This window comes from Eriocheir sinensis, unplaced genomic scaffold (genome assembly GCF_024679095.1).
Source record: "Eriocheir sinensis breed Jianghai 21 unplaced genomic scaffold, ASM2467909v1 Scaffold996, whole genome shotgun sequence".
Taxonomy (NCBI): Eukaryota; Metazoa; Arthropoda; class Malacostraca; order Decapoda; family Varunidae; genus Eriocheir; species Eriocheir sinensis.
The window spans coordinates 78,174-93,309 of record NW_026112381.1 but is presented as its reverse complement, the minus strand read 5'-3'; positions in this window follow the sequence as shown (position 1 = coordinate 93,309).

Below are 15,136 nucleotides of genomic sequence, written 5' to 3'. Positions count from 1 at the left end.
TCATTATCCAGGGTCATTATACTCATTCATTATCCAGGGTCATTATACTCATTCATTATCCAGGGTCATTATACTCATTCATTATCCAGGGTCATTATACTCATTCATTATCCAGGGTCATTATACTCATTCATTATCCAGGGTCATTATACTCATTCATTATCCAGGGTCATTATACTCATTCATTATCCAGGGTCATTATACTCATTCATTATCCAGGGTCATTATACTCATTCATTATCCAGGGTCATTATACTCATTCATTATCCAGGGTCATTATACTCATTCATTATCCAGGGTCATTATACTCATTCATTATCCAGGGTCATTATACTCATTCATTATCCAGGGTCATAACTCTCATAAGATCTCAAGGCTCGATCTCTCTTCCAGTCTCTTGTGTCTGCCTCCTACTCAATCGCAATCTTTCAAAATGTTAGGAAGTGTGACAAGAACATTCCCCGACAGTCACTTACTGAAACTCCTGCATCTTTCGAGACACATTTCTCAGGGTTTTGGTTTGTCTTACAGAGCTGGAACTCTTAGGGGATTGAGAACAAGTATTAATCACCTTCCACACCCATGAGCCTACACCCTCACACTCACTCACAATAGTAAAGAATGTTAGGAAGTGTGACATAAAAATATTCCCTGACAGTCACTTACTGAAACTTGTGCATAAACTGAGACACATTTTTCTGGGTGTTTATTTGTCTGAGGGAGTTGGGCATTTTAGGGAATAGAGAACAAATATCAATCTCCTCGCACATAAAATTCCATGAGCCTACACCCTCACACTCACTCACAATAGTAAAAAATGATCGATGGTGTTGTGTAGAAAACTCAGCGCTGTTTTCATATTTTTGTGAGTGGTATGTTTTTTTCAGACCCTTTACTGCTACTACTACTACTACTACTACTACTACTACTGCTTCTACTACTACTACTACTTTTACTACCACTTACACACATCAAACTTTGTGTGAGCGTAGAGGCAACATCATCGAATCCCGAGACTCTAACACACACGCACACAGAGATACAGGCATGAACGTACACACACACACACACACACACACACACACACACACACACACACACACAAGGCAGAGAAATCTAAATATTTACTACTACTACTACTACTACTACTACTACTACTACTACTACTACTACCCCAGCAAACATCGAAAGTCCGGGCCGATACCAGCAAATAACGGAACTGGCATAAAGGATTTTGTTTATCGGGCCAATATAAGGCCGATGTAAATATTCTGCAATCGGGCCACGAGGGGCAAATGTACATCGGGCCAGTACTAAGTAGCCTACATGATGCCTTTTTGTTGTAGTTCGAGTAGTGGCCCGGTATATATATATATATATATATATATATATATATATATATATATATATATATATATATATATATATATATATATATATATATATATATATATATATATATATATATATATATATGGCCTCTGTGGACTCCCCTGTGTTGCTATGTTGGTATGGGTCTTGGAAGCCCATATTGTGGAGGCGTAGCGAACTGATGTAAACATGGCCACTACTGTGTCTGCTGGTCGGGGCTGTGGTCGCTCTAGTCTACAGCTATAGACGCTATGTGGTGCAAACGCCTGAAAGACTCGTAAAATAACAGCCTGAGGTGAAATTTCACAACATGTCAGCGTTAAAAGACATACAACAATGAAAAATGGATTGAAATTATTTCCTACATAATTTACATGTTGAATTAGTAGTGATAAATAAACAAAGTTTTAACGATGATAGATGGGAATAAAAATATTGGACCTTTTCGAGTCACTGAAGGCGGCGGGAGCAAGCGACTTGCCCGGCGGCGACACCCTCAGCCCCAACACGGCTTTCCAAGCCCTCAAGTGCACGCAAACCTTCCTGCAGAAGTCGGGGCAACTCCACAGGATCTAACTCCCGCCCTGGTGACAGAACGGCCAACACAAAACAACACCTGATGCCAACTACCACTGGCTGTGGCCCCACCGCCTCTACAGCCCCATAGAAGAAGAAACTGTGTCGCGCTGTGCCAGACTGGTGCCTTCAAATTCAGCATAGCTTAAGTGCACAGCACAGCAGGTTTGATGTGCTGATCTCTGCTTCTTAACACGGTGTCTCGTGTGCTGTGCTGTGTTGTGTCTCGTTTACCGTTGATGAGGTTTCAGGCCCTGCTCCGCCTCGTGTGTTGTATACAGTGTCCTGTATTATTCCTTTAGGTAAAGATATATATACTTCATGTCCACAGCTCATCCACCTTCCCTCTCTGAACGCCATCAGGTTTTGGGGCTTGTGGGGGTTAAGGTACGTAGATACCAGGTTTGTCATCTTTACTACTCAACCTAACCCAGCTAATCTTACCTATTAGACCGGGAGCCAGGGGGGGTCAACCTAGCTGGAAAGGTAACAAATTCTAACCCACATAGCAATGGTCCTTGTGTCTGCCCATGCATGAAAATCAAAATCTGCCGGGCCTGCAGTGGTGGACAAGGTCATGAGGTCACGTCATCTTACCTAGACATCTTACCTAGCCGGGTTCCACGAGAAGGGAACCCCACAAGTGCCAACACAGAATACATATTTGTGTAATTACTCTTAACACTGAAACTATTAAGCCACTGCTGGAATGTGTGTTCATTGCACTAAGTAAAGACTAGTTATAAAATATAATGACTTGTATGTATATAAGTGAGATAAGTATTTATATTTATATTGCTGTAAGTAGAATAAAGTAATTTAGAGTTAATATGTTCTTTGACCAGTGTTTAGGAACTATAGTTAAAATGAGATCATATGAAATTATATATGAGAATACCTTGGTATTAGTATGTAGGGCTTAAAATTCGTATAGCCTTTGACCAAGGTACTCTGCTAGTTTTCTCTTAAGCACAGTTAAGGATGTTGACAGGATAACTGTGTCTGGCAGGCTATTCCACAAAGCAATCACTCGGACTGAGAAGTATCGCCTACGTATTTCTGTGTTGCTGGGGGTAGAAATATTCTGTGTGAATTTCCACGGGTCCGAGATGATGACTGGAGGGAAAATAACTCAGAGGGTTGCACAGGAGACAGGCCATTGAGAATCTTCCAGACCTTGACTGTGTCAGCTCTAAGCAGTCTGCCATGCACAGAAAAGAGACCCAAGGCATCCAGTCGGGAGGCATAGTCAAGATGCGAAAGTCCAACAATCTCCTTGGTCCATCGTCGCTGGACTCTCTCAAGCATGTCGGTATCACCTACATACCCTGTGTGCCATACAAAGTTGTAGCCCCATTGCATTTATTAAGACCCTGACTTTGGTCCTGATCTGAACATCACGGTAGAGATGGCAGGATGGTCGCAAATGACTCCAATGGACAAGACAAACAACTTACATTCCGACAAAATTTGGCTAATGTTAACGGTTTGTCTGTAAAAATGGTCAAAGTTGTCTAATTGCCATAAAAAGACGCCATTTGCACCATATTTCTGAACTATGACCATTTTTACAGACAAGCCGTTAACATTAGCCAAATTTTGTCAATGTAAGTTGTCTGTCATGTCCATTGGAGTCATTTGCAGCCATCCTGCCATCTCTACCGTGATGTTCAGATCAGGACCAAAGTCAGGGTCTACAGCTTTGACATGACCTCATGACCTTGTCCACCACTGCAGGCCTGGCAGACTTCAGTTTTCATGCATGGGCAGACACAAGGACCATTGCTATGTGGGTTAGAATTTGTTACCTTTCCAGCTAGGTTGACCCCCCTGGCTCCCAGTCTATATAAAGGTTACATAATTAACATACAGCACTGCAAAGCTGACTTCATGTACTACAACTTAAGTTTTGTACATGATGTGGATGTGGACCTAAAGGAAATAAATTATAGGTAAATTTTTACTTTACATGCACTGCAATATATGAGCATAAGTATTTTTTTGGTGAGTTTTGATGTGCTTGTAACTGATGTGACATTCCTTCCTGTCATAAATCACATTTTCTAACTGCACAACCCCCTTCGCCCTCCCAGCCCCAGCAATACCACTAAAATCACTTATTTGAAACACAACAAAAAAACACCCAACAAAACACAATCAGAACTCACCAGGCCACCTGCCTACAAGGCTGGTATAGTATTTTTTAATCTTAGATAACGGGGGTTTGCAATGGAAAGTATATATAAAATTGTATAACTACTGGTAAATCTTAAGAATAGCGGCTCCTAGCGGATGCGCTTTTAGGGCACGGTGTGGTGGTAATTACAACATTTCTAGCACGCACGACGGGGTTTTGACAAGCAGACAGGCGTGTTTATGTCACAAGCATAGCTGGGCGTTATCGCGATACTTTATCGCTGATAACAAAATCCGATTATCGACCATCCGCTACTTATTTAAATATATATCGGTATCTTCGTTACTTTTGTAACCAAACTAGCAATAATCGTTACTTTTTTTTCCGCCTCTCAGAAAAAAAAACGTTGTCTCCCTACTGCGCATGCGTGGCCCGGTGTTGAATGAAAAGACTTCGGGGTATGAAATATCTTTGGTGATGAGATTTCATACTTAGATCATGAAAATTAAAACAATAGGTTATTTTTTTATGATACTCAAAAATCAATATATCATAGAGAAAAATCATTTAACTTTGCCCCCAAAAATGATTATTCACTGCCTCAAATTTGATATTCCATATTCGTTTGTGAGCATGCCATGATACTGAAGGCACCCGGTGTTGTGTTATTTGGTGTCCCACCGTCAATAGCTGGCGCTTTTGTTTACAAACACTGGTCTCTCGTGAACTGCGCATGCTCAGACCATTAAGTGTAGACCTGTACAGTCTCACAATGCTTTTTTAACCCATTAAGAGTTGCTAGAAAGCTGAATCAAACACACAGTACCACCATCCTCGCTGTTTCTAGAACGACGTACACTCTGTACATATAAATACAACTCGTACAGAGTGTCGTTCTAGAAACAGCGAGGATGGTGGTAGTGGTACTGTATGTCTGATTCAGCCTTCCAGCAACTCTTAATTACGGTTTAAAAGCTTTGTGAGACTGTACAGGTCTACGCTTGCTGGTCTGAGCATGCACCGTTCACGAGAGACCAGTGTTTGTAAACAATTTTTGACGGTGGGGACGCCAAATAACACAACACCGGTTCAGGCGTTTCTAGTATTACCGTCCATATGTACGTGTCAACGTGTGGTTTTCAGGTTTTGTAAGTTTCCTAAAATACAGATAATGAAAATTTGAATTCATCAATGTTGTTCTATCTGAAATATCAATATAGTATCGTTTTCGCCTATCGGACTTATCGCTAGCTAGTATCGGAATTGTGGATTTATATCGGGTATCGGTTATCGCCTATATTTGTGTCTCTAGTTAACGAGTATCGGTTATCGCCGTTAAGGTTTTTCATTATCAGTTATCGGTTATCGGGAATAAGGTTTTCTGTTATCGTGCCCAGCTATGGTCACAAGGTGTGTATTTTTCCGCACGGGCTCTTCCCTTTCTTCACGCTGGAGCTCACAGTCTCATCGCCCATCGACTTAGAAGAAATCGTGAGGCCAGTATGGAAAAATACACCCTTGTGACATAAACACGCCTGTCCGGTTGTCAAAGCCCCGTCGTACGTGCTAGAAATGTTGTAATTACCACCACACCGTGCCCTAAATGCACTCCCGCTAGGAGCCGCTATTCTTATGAATGTGATGTAAGGCCCAGCACCTCGATAGTTAGCACTAGTAGTACTATGATTGCTAGTAGTGACACTAACACCTCTCAGGAAGTGGAAAGTATAGAAGGTGCCACTGCTGCCTACTGTTGACAATTCAGAGGAAGATAAAGATTATGAGGAATATGCTAGTATTTTCGGTGGTACCGGTGATCCTTCCAAATATGAAGCAGAACCTGATAACTTTGTTTTTATAACTTTAATTTTAGCATCAGCAGTCCCTAAGCTGATTGGCAGGGCGTCTGGCCAGGCTCCACTGTGAGGCTCAACTGTTGCAACCAGGCAGTTGCAATGGACCATCTATCGATGCTACCTAGATAATACATCTAGGTAGCATCGACAGATGTGTGTGTGTGTGTGTGTGTGTGTGTGTTTCCAACTTAGCCTTGAATCCCTGTATACTTCTTTCATTTACTATCTCCTTATCCAAACTGTTTCATACATCAATTTTTCTATATGGGAAACTACTTTTTGACATCTCTTCTACAATCACTCATCTTCAGTCTCCTTCCATGTCATCTAGTACCTCATGTAACCCACACCATCAAGTTATCAAGTCCCCCCTTCTCCACTTTTTGACATCTCTTCTACAATCACTCATCTTCAGTCTCCTTCCATGTCATCTAGTACCTCATGTAACCCACACCATCAAGTTATCAAGTCCCCCCTTCTCCACTTTTTCCAGTGTTGGTAGATGCAACTTTGCCAGTCTTTCATCACATGACAAGTCCCTGATACTTGGCACAATCTTTGTTGCCACTCTATGAACTCTCCAACTTCCTTATATCCTTTTTCTTGTAGGGCGACCACACTACGGCTGCATACTCCAGTCTAGGTCTAATCAGTGATATAATCATCTTTCTGATCATCTCTTCAACCATATATGCAAAAGCCAGCCTTATTCTTCTCAACAAGTTATATGTTTCCCCTGTAATTTTGCTAATATGTCTCTTCGGGGTAAAATTTCCAGTCACTGTAACACCCAGATCTTTTACCTCATCTGATCTACTCAACCTCTCACCATTCAACACATAACTTCCTTTTACTCTCCTCACACTCTTTCCAAACTCCATTACTTTACATTTCTATAGATTAAACTCTATTTCCCATCTGTAACTCCACTCCAATATCTTGTTCAGATCCTCCTGGATCACTCCACAATCTTCCTCACTCTCAGCTTTTTTTTAACAACTTGGCATCAACTGCAAAAAAGGCTCATGTAGCTATTCACACACTGTCATATTATTTATATAGATTGCAAACATGATTGGTGCCAGTACTGAGCCTTGGGGCACTCCACTTTCGACCTTCCTCCTCGATGACTCCCAATCTTTTACCACTGTTCTCATTTCTCTATCAATCAAGATATTTTCCATCCATCTCAGCAAACCACCCCTCAGACCACAGCAACCTCCTATGCAGCACTTTCTCCAAGGCTTTGTCCAGGGGGGGTAATTTATTTTCTTTTATATTCTTACTTATCTCAGGTCTGTATTAAAATGTCGCTATTATTTCATGTTTACAAAGTTGCTAGTATTTATTTTTGAAAGAAAGAGATTATTTTAGCACAGAGTATATGCATTAGCTTTTTATTAAAATGTTACTATAATTTAATGTTTACAGCGAGTGTCTAGTGTTTATTTTTGAACGGAAATTATTATTTCACCACAATATACATATATGCATCAATTTTAGTAAAACCTTCTTTTTTAAATGTTTACAAAGAGTTTCAATGTTTATCTTTTAATGAAAAGTATTATTTCACCACAAAGTATATGCATTTTTTTTTTAATGTTCCTATAATTTCATGATTGCAGAGTTTCTAGTCTTTATTTTGTAAAGGAAAGTATTACCTATTTCACCTCAAAGTATATGCATTAGTATAAGCAAGTTTTCAGAGGCTGCATAATATGTATTGCTTTTTTCTTAAATTGAAAGTTAAGAGGCTGTAATTGATTTTGCTATATTTTGTAAGTATTTCTAATAAAACTCAAGTTTGAATATGTTGCTTTTAATCTTTGGTGTATTTACCTAGTTGTATTGTACAGGGTTTGAGCAAAGCTTATAAGTCCTGCCTCCATATCTATATTCATCCAGTTATACATTCATATATATATATATATATATATATATATATATATATATATATATATATATATATATATATATATATATATATTGTTATGCCGGACGTGTTACTTGGGTTCCGTGTCGCCGTCAGGAGACTCCGTGGGAGGGAGATATGTAAACACTTTGCACAGCTTCAGTAGTTTAATATTCTTCCTTAGTAGTACACTTCACTCTGACTCTTCACTTACCACTAGCTTACTAAGACTGAAACTCTCTCGCCCTCTTCTCCTAATATATCCAGAACAGTACAGTCTAGAATGTTACAGTATATTTTAGATCACACAAGAACATGTAGCAAAAATATATGCGAGTTGGCAACACTTCCCGCCTGGCGCCTGGTCATGCGCCTGCGGGGAGCGGACGGCTCGCCTTGCTCCCCGCCCCCTTGCTCGTTTCTCCTGGAGCCTTCTAGAGGCCTGTGGTCGCCGGGGGAAGCTTCCAGCACAACACTATCCCCCCCTCTTAATTGTGATCGTCCCGATCACACACTTAACTATATACAAACGTAAGAGAATTAATCAAAAACATAATAATCGTCGTATCGCTGTGGACGCCTGCGTTGTCTCTGTCTTCTGCTCGGTGCCTCCTGCACGTCTGTCTCTTGGTGCGCCTCGTCGTCGTCCGCTTCTTGGGGCGTCCCTGGAACATCTGCCGAAGCCGGAGGTTATCTCCTCGGCTGAAAGGTCCAGAAGGCTTATGTCGTCGTCGACCTCCTCTCGGTCCTGGACGTCCCTTGCGTTTTCGTCGGCTGCTGGGTGTCTGTAGTTGTTCCAGGTGTAGTTTCCGGACCGTGGTACCTCCATAGGCGGTTGACGTGGACAACTTTCGGCTTGGTCTTTCCGTTCTCCGTATTCGGTAAGTCACGTCGGAGAGGCGTTCTAGCACAGTGTAAGGGCCTTCCCAGGGGGCTCTGTAACTTCGGAGACTGTCCTTTCTTCCTCTGCGGGTTGTAAAGCCAGACTCGGTCTCCTTCCTTGAAGTCAACGTGGCTTGCCCTCATATTGTAACCGCGCTTCATGGCCTCCGGAGAACTTCAAGGCACCTCGGACTTGATGGTGCACCTCTTCCAGTCGTTCCTCTAGTTGACGGGCAAAACTGGAGGCGTCCCTTGGAAGGCTTTCCCCAGGAGGCCTTCCTGTCAGTAGGTCCACTGGCAATCGCAGCTCACGTCCAAACATCAGCTTTGCCGGTGAATACCCCTGTAGTCTCGTGGGCGGCAGACCCAGGCCATGAGAAGCGCAGGCAGCTTCTGATCCCATGAAGACTGATCATTGTTGCACTGCTTGGCCAACTCCTGGCCCAACGTCCAATTAAACCTCTCCACCATTCCATCTGACTGTGGGTGCAGAGGGGTGGTCCGGGTCTTCTTGATACCCAGGAGCTTGCAGCACTCAGCAAGGACTGTTGACTCAAAATTCCTTCCCTGGTCGGAATGGAGCTCGTTAGGCACACCGAAGCGACAGAAGAACTCCTCCACCAAAACCTTGGCGATGGTAGTGGCTTCCTGGTCAGGGATGGCGTAGGCTTCCGGCCACTTGGTGAAGTAGTCCATTGTGACGCAGATGTACCTATTTCCGTTCGTCGTCAGAGGCAAGGGTCCTGCTATATCCACTGCCACACGTTCCATGGGGGCTCCAACCTGGTATAGTTGCAGTGGGGCACGGTGACGCTTCTTGGGGCCCTTCTTTGCACAGCACACCTCACACGCGTGACACCATTCTTCCACGTCCTTCCTCATGCCAACCCAGTAGAACCTTTGGCGCAGGCGACTCAGTGTCTTCTTTACCCCAAGGTGTCCGCTGGTGATGCTGTCGTGCATTTCTTTCAAGACGCCTTCCCGGGACTTCACAGGTAACACCGTGGACCAGTAATGGTCAAGGCCATCATGAGAGACCCAGCGTCGCTGCAACACCCCGTCGTCTATCCGAAGAGTGTCCCACTGAGTCCAGTAATTCTTGGTGGTAGGGCTTTCTCTCGAGATTACTTCCCATCCAGGTCGCGTTGACGACTGATTCAGCCACTCCATAATTGGTCTCAGATCTCGGTCCTCCCGCTGCAGTTTTCCCAAGTCTTCCCATGGCACCTCCGCCGTCTGTTCCACTGTAGTGCGGCGGCACATATTCTGGACGCTTTCCCTCTGGAGGCAATGTTGACACTCAGGTAGGCAGGGGCGCCGGCTCAAGCTGTCCGCGTTACCGTGTGTTAGCCCAGATCGGTGCACAATAGTGTAGTGATGCTGCTCTAGTTTACCTATCCAGCGAGCAAGCTGACCCTCAGGGTTTTTCAGTGACTTCAACCACCGCAATGCAGCGTGATCCGTGCGGATGGTGAAAGTTGCACCGTACAGGTAATCATGGAAAAAGTCAAGGCTCTTGACTACTGCCAGGAGTTCTTTCCGGGTCACGCAATAGTTTTTCTCGGCTGGGGTGAGCTTCTTGCTGAAGTAGGCCACAACCCGTCCATGTCGGCACATGCCTGGGACAGCACTCCACCAATCCCCTCATCACTGGCATCACAATCCAGTATAAAAGGCTTAGAGGGATCTGGGTAGGTGAGTACGGGCGAGCTGATGAGGGCCTCCTTGAGCTTCTCAAAGGCAACCTGAGCTTCCGCTGTCCACTCAAACTTGCGCCCCTTCTTTGTCAGGAGGTGCAGTGGTGCAGCAATCGTAGCGAAGCCTTTCACAAACCTGCGGTAGTATGAGCACAATCCGAGGAAGCTCCGCAGCTCCTTCACGTTGGTGGGTGTCGGCCAGTCCCTTACCGCAGCCACCTTCTCAGGACCAGTGCGTACTCCAGCCTCGCTCACGATGTGTCCCAAGTATTGGACCTCCCTTTGGAATAGGCAGCATTTCTTCGGGCTGAGCTTAAGGTGTGCAGCTCTAAACCGGGCGAAAACCTCTGATAGCCTTTCCATCTCCTGCTCGAAGGTCTGGCCAAAGACAATCACGTCGTCGAGGTAGATGAGTGCCGTCCTCCAGTGAAGTCCCTCCAGCACCCTCTCCATCAGCCGCTCGAACGTGGCCGGCGCGTTGCACAGGCCAAAGGGCATGACCTTAAACTGCCACAGGCCTTGACCGTAGGAGAAGGCTGTTTTCTCTTTGTCCTGCTCCGCCATTTTGACTTGGTGATACCCAGACTTCATATCTAGTGTTGAAAACCACTTAGAGCCCACCAAAGCGTCGAGCGTGTTGTCGATCCGTGGGAGTGGGTATGAATCCTTGATGGTGAGATCGTTGAGGGCTCGGTAGTCCACGCAGCACCTGAGGGAACCGTCCTTTTTCCTGACGAGCACTACAGCAGATGCCCACGGGCTGCTGGACCGCTCGATTAACCCCTGTTGCCGGAGATCATCCATTACCTCATCCATCTCCTTGCGACGGGCTGGTGCCATCCTTCGAGGAGCTTGCTTCACTGGGCGGTGGCTACCTGTGTCGATGTGGTGCTCTACCAGGTCCGTACACCCCAAGTCCAGGTCTCCTGTGGAAAACACATCTGCATTCCTCACGAGAAGCTCCCTGAGCTGTTCCAATTGGGGCTCCTCTAGACACTTGGAGCTCCTGTCAAACAGGTCGCGCAGGTAGTCGGGCAGCTCCTCCTGGGGCTCCGTCAGGGTTCTCCTGCAGACACAGGTTCTTGGTTTCTGGTCGATCTCTTGGCACAACCCCACCATGGTCCCTTGTTTTATTTTCTTTGGGCTGAAGGAGACATTGGCCACGACGACAGGCACTTCCGCTGCAGTAGGGTCTGCCAAAGTACTGCCTACAATCACCCCGTTTTCTACCGGGCATCGACTTCCACTCTCTACCACACACAGACTAGCCGGGGGGGCACCCGTAATTTGACAGGGTAACAGCATCTCTGACCTCGGAGGAATAATGGTGGTGCGCTTGACTGTCACTGGCAGGCCCTCCTTGTGTACAGTCGTCAGTGGCACCCTCCTTCCTCCTACAGTCAGTTGCTTAGCGCGGAAGTCCAGCTCGCACCTGTGGGAGACAAGATAATCCATACCTAGGATGCAGGGGTCGTCCATGTCAGCAACGTACACAGAGAGGGACTCTTCCTTTCCTCCGAGCTCAAACTTCACGTCCACTGGGCCTCTGAGCTCTGCATAGTGTCCAGTGACTCCGCACAGTCGATGCGACGTCTTAGGAAGCCGACGATGACTCACCACGTCAGGTCGCACGAATGTGCGTTCCGAGCCTGTGTCGACGACCACAGGCCACAACACTCCGTCAACCTTGCCCTCCACTTGGCAGCTCGTCATGGTGGTTCTCCTGCACACTGATATCTTCGGGGCATGTACAGGACAGACTGGTCGTTGCCCCCGTGAACCAGTCCTTCTTAGTTTCCCGAGTGGTGGTCCCTCGTTGGGGGCACATTTTTCCGACACTCATTCTTCCAGTGCCCCTTTTCTCCACAGGTCCAGCACTTGCGTCCTTCTCTGGGCTTCTTCTTATCGCCACCTTCATATTCCTTCTTCCTCTTATAGCATTCGTTCTCCTTGTGCCCAACCTTCTCGCAGTACCAACACGTTCCTTGAACCTGTCTGTGTTGCTGACAGCGCCCTTTCGTGCCCTAAAGCCAGAAGTCGAGTCGTCCCTGAAGCTTGACAAGCTAGACCTAACAAAGGACTCAAACTCCATGGCACGTGCCAGAGCTTCCTGCATTGATGTTGGTTTAGCTTGGTTCACTTGTATCTTCAGCTGAGGGCTGTCCAGGGCATCGATAAATTGATCACGCAGCAAAACCGTCAGCAGGTCAGGGGTGGCACCTGGCATGCCTTGTGTGCCATGCTCAAGGTCCTGAGCGAGTTCCTGAAGAGACTGCCGCGCCTCCTGTTGCGGGTTCTGAACCTAACCCTGAAGAGCTCGTTCCGGTGTTTGGTCCCATATCGTTGCTCCAGCGCCTGTGCCAGCCCGCTGTAGCTGCCCTTTGTTGCATTATCGAGCTGAGCAAGGACCTCCAGCGCCGCCCCTTTCAGGCTAGTGGCCAGCTGTACCGCGCACTCTTGGTCATCCCATCCGTTCCGGGCTGCCAACAGCTCAAACTGAGCGCGGTAAGCCTCCCAGGAGACCTTGCCATCAAACTCCTGAGGCTTCTTTCTAACAGGCGAACCCAGCAGACTCATGGGGCTGGCGAAACTTCTTGCGGGGATAAACTCAGGCGAAGCAGGGCTCAAACTACCCCGGACTTGCGTAGAAGAAGCATCTTGGGTACAACTAGCCCCTGCAGGCATTGGCTGTCTGTTTCCAGCCAAGCAGTCTTCAAGGGCCTTCACTCTGTCACTTACGTCACAAACTGCCTGTTCTGTACGGTTCACCTTTCCCTGCACTTCTAGTATTTCTTTGTGTGTCGTCTCCCGTACCACCTCCATCTCTTGTTGAAGATTTGTGTGTTCTTTCTCCACTTCTGTCAGGCGTTGTCCCAAGTTCGTGGTCACATCAGTCATTTCTCTTCGCACTGACTCACTTCCATCTTGTACTGCTTTAAGCTGTAGCTGTAATCCTGTGAAGCGATCTTCTAGCTGTTCTTTGAGTTCTTCGAGTGTTCCTTCTTGTTGTTGCTGTGCTCTTTCTTGTTGTTGCTGTGCTCTTTCTTTTGTCTTTTTGAGTTCTGGTGTGCTCTTTCTTGTTGTTCTTTTGAGTTCTTGGTGTGCTCTTTCTTGTTGTTCTTTGAGTTCTTGGTGTGCTCTTTCTTGTTCTTTGAGTTCTTTGTGCTCTTTCTTGTTGTTCTTTGAGTTCTTGGTGTGCTCTTTCTTGTTGTTCTTTGAGTTCTTGGAGTGTTCCTTCTTGTTGTTGCTGTGCTCTTTCTTGTTGTTCTTTGAGTTCTTGAAGTGTTCCTTCTTGTTGTTGCTGTGCTCTTTCTTGTTTCTCCCCCTGTAGTCTCAAGGCTTCCAAAAGTTCAGTCAACATGTCGTCCCTCTGGGCAGCTTGGGAACGAGTCTCCATGGCGAAAAACAAATGCCTACACTCCTGACACCAGTGTTATGCCGGACGTGTTACTTGGGTTCCGTGTCGCCGTCAGGAGACTCCGTGGGCGGGAGATATGTAAACACTTTGCACAGCTTCTGTAGTTTAATATTCTTCCTTAGTAGTACACTTCACTCTGACTCTTCACTTACCACTAGCTTACTAAGACTGAAACTCTCTCGCCCTCTTCTCCTAATATATCCAGAACAGTACAGTCTAGAATGTTACAGTATATTTTAGATCACACAAGAACATGTAGCAAAAATATATGCGAGTTGGCAACACTTCCCGCCTGGCGCCTGGCCGCGCCCCGCGGGGAGCGGACGGCTCGCCTTGCTCCCCGCCCCCTTGCTCGTTTCTCCGGGAGCCTTCTAGAGGCCTGTGGTCGCCGGGGGAAGCTTCCAGCACAACAATATATATATATATTACTGCAGATATACAGGGGCAATGCGGGCAAGCAAATAAGATTTGGTATTGGCCCGATATCGGCAGCGCCGGGTATAATGTCATGATTATGGCTGCCGGCTTCGGCCCGGCGCTGGACCATCATTGGGCCGATACTTACCGCGGTGCAAACGGATAACGGACCTAGATCGGGCCTGTACCGGCTGCCAGATTTTACGTAATCGGTCCGATATAGTAAAAATCGGAATGCCGATACTGGCCAACATTGGTCCGTACATTCAATGTTTGCTGGGACTACTACTACTACTACTACTACTACTACCACTACCACTGCTTACCGCTGGTTCTCCTCTGTAGCAAACTCGTAGATCCACCCAAGCTTGGCGCCGCAGTTCTTGCAGGAGACGTCCCTCACCACGTGTCTGGCGGCTAGCATGACGCGATCCTGGACCTCGCTGAAAGTAATGGCAGTAGTCTTATTTCTGACATCAATTCTTCTCCACTTTCCGCTAATGTTTTTTAGTTCCTTTACGCCAAAAAATAGCTCGGTCTTTCTACTTTCCATCACTGCTTTGTGTGTTATTCTACCTCTTGTAGTTTTCCTATAAATGACAAAAGTATAACAACATTTGCCAGGGAGAGAACGATGGGGGACACTGACACCTTATTTTTTTAGCTTGACTTCACGTCCAGTAGAGAGAAAATGGAAGCGGTTCTTTGAGGCGTGTGTGTGGCAAAAGGTGCTTGGGTCTCCGGGACGCTGGCAGCTGGCGTGTTGCCGATAATGCCGAAATAGTTATCAAAAGCGTTCGCTACATTATGAGAATCTGTTCCCGTATCACCATTGAATGTAAGAGACGAAGGAAGTTTGGCTCGCTTTTT